At 46.7% G+C, this 2,440-nt stretch overlaps 1 long non-coding RNA gene across 1 annotated transcript; it reads right to left on the bottom strand.

The window, feature by feature from the left end:
- Nucleotides 1–242: 242 nt before the first annotated feature.
- Nucleotides 243–1,415, bottom strand: LOC128779051 (uncharacterized). Its single transcript, XR_008424989.1, has 2 exons — nucleotides 512–1,415; nucleotides 243–478 (listed from the first exon to the last, which is right to left on the bottom strand). It is a non-coding gene; the product is annotated as an uncharacterized LOC128779051 (long non-coding RNA).
- Between the last annotated feature and the right edge of the window lie 1,025 nt (nucleotides 1,416–2,440).

Genomic DNA, 2,440 nt, shown 5'->3' with positions numbered 1-2,440 from the left:
GCCCCGTGTGGGGCTCTGCACTGACAGTGAGGAGCCTGCTTGGGATTCTCTTTCTCCCTCTCTCTCTCTCTCTCTCTCTCCGCCCGTCTCCCCCAGATGAATAAATAAACATGAAAGCGTAGAAATAAAGTGTGTAATGTTAGTCACACACCAGGCAACATGAACACGTGATCAAATCCAAGAAAAACGAGGAAAAAGAAACTGACCTGTGGGTGGTCCAGATAATGAAATTTGCAAGAATACAGTTTGGTAAGGCTTAATATGTTCAAAGAAGTAATGATATTGGAAATTACAGCCAGGAATCAAATTGGAATTCTGGATCTGAAAAAATACAATAATAGCTTAGAGCTGAAGAGGGTGTTGGTGAAGCAGAAAGTAGGTTAGAAGACCACATCCATCAACAGGCAGGGAGAGTAGGGTCGGCACAGGGGATTCCACGAGCAAGTCTAACACACGGAGACTCTGGCCAACTCAGCACCTCCGTCCTGCCCTCGGAGTGCCTCCTCTGCACCTCCGTCCTGCCCTCGGAGTGCCTCCTCTCCTGCCCTGGATACTTTTCTGTGTGGTTACAGGGGCTCTTGCAGGAGGCTTGGAAACGGAGGAAGACGGGCTATTAGTTTCTGGAGGCACACGCAACGCTAAGGGCAGGTGAGAGGTTCAGAGCAGATTCCCAGATGACCCACGGTGGCAGGACGGGCATAGTGTGGCGGGTACAGATGTGCCTGTCGGAAAGTGTATGAAAAGTCTTTCTTTTGATCTCACTCTTGAATGAGGGTCAACTGGTATAGAACTCCTCGTTGGCAGTTATCTCGAGTCAGAATTTTAAAGACACGACTCTTTGGAAGCTCTTGCTGCTGACGAGAAGCTTGCTGTCCATTGAATTGCCATTTCTGTGAGGGAAATCCGTCTTTTCTTACTGTGTCCTAATGTCCTGACATTTCACTACGATAATTGTCAAGTGTGGGTTGTTTCAGTGACACTGCTTGGCACTTGGTGTGTTCTTTCTGTCTGAGAACAGAAAGGATCTTCGATCCCGGACATTCCAGGCGTTTTGTCTTCACGTAAATGTGGCCTGTGGTCTGCACCCCGACCTCGATTCTCGTATTCTGGGTCTCCTGTGAGGGGATAGATTGAAACCAGTCAGTCTGTTCTCCATGTCTCAAAACTGCTTTTCTTAATGTTTACCTGTGCTCTCCACCGGGAAATCTGTCTCCACTGGTGCCCGCTTAGACTTTGTATCATGTACTTAGATGGTTATTTTTTTATGACTTCATGTCTCATTTCTAATTTTCTTTGTTATACTGTTCTTATTTTGTTTTTCCAGTTCTTGTTTTATAATCTTTTCCAAGTTTTTGTGGATGTTTTCTCTTTATCCAATGTGAGAATCCTAAACATGGTTATTTTAAAATCTCTATTTTAATTTTTAGGTTGCTGTATTGTTTTCATTTCATCTGGGATGAATTCATCTGCTGGTTGCTGATCTTGTTACCTTTCTTCTTAGAGTAACGTGGTTTGGAGTTGAGGCTGGCAGGCTCGTCGTAAACAAGGGGCTTGTGTTCTGTGTTCTCTGTCTGCTCACCTGTCTGTGTTTCTCTGTCCTGCAGGTGCCTCCACACAGCCTTTTGGGGCTCTGCAGCGCTGATGTGTGTTACACTGGGTGCTCGGGGCTCTCGTGCAGCCACCCCCTGAGAAGTGCAGAAGTGTCCAAGTCCATCCTCTGGGGGATCCTCAGGTAACTGTTGCAGAGGTGATTTTCTTTCTCAACTTCCTGTCGTAGAGGTGGGAGACTTGCCCTGGGTCCAATTTTAGGTGATGCTCTTGGCTGTTGTTCCCCCACTCCCTTTGGGCAGTTTTAGACTCTTCGACCCTCAGGGACCGCATTTCCCAGCCACTTGCCTATTTCTGGACCCAGAGCCCCGCAGGTCCAAGGTCTCTATCCTGCACCCTGTTCTGTGTCTTCCTTCCGCCTTTGGTCTGTGGAAGGGTTAGGGTTTTTAATGCTTTCTTTTTAAACATCTCTGTCGTGGCCGTGGATGGAGGGAATGGTGGAAGGGTCTGTGTGCGCAAACCTAGGGTGCCTGCTTGCCCAGAGGAAGTAAGTGTTTTATGCACAATGGACAATAAGAGCATTTTGTTCTGTTTTAGTTTTTGCTGTTTAATTTCTTGGTATGAAGAGGCTGTAAGTTATGTTTGGTAGATTCCTGATAACTAACATCCTTCTGTATCAAAAGAAAAGCAAAATAAAAACTATGTATTTTTTTAATGTTTATTCATTTTTGAGAGAGAGACAGAGTGCAAGTGGAGGCGGGGCAGAGAGAGAGGGAGGCACAGAATCCGAAGCAGGTTCCAGGCTCTGAGCTGTCAGCACAGAGCCCAATGCAGGGCCTGAACCCACGAACTGCAAGATCATGACCTGAGCTGAAGCCGGACGCTTAACTGA

The sequence above is a fragment of the Panthera pardus genome, unplaced genomic scaffold, assembly GCF_024362965.1.
Source record: "Panthera pardus isolate Hobbes unplaced genomic scaffold, ASM2436296v1 HiC_scaffold_22, whole genome shotgun sequence".
NCBI lineage: Eukaryota > Metazoa > Chordata > Mammalia > Carnivora > Felidae > Panthera > Panthera pardus.
This window is presented reverse-complemented; position numbering and strand designations above follow the sequence as displayed.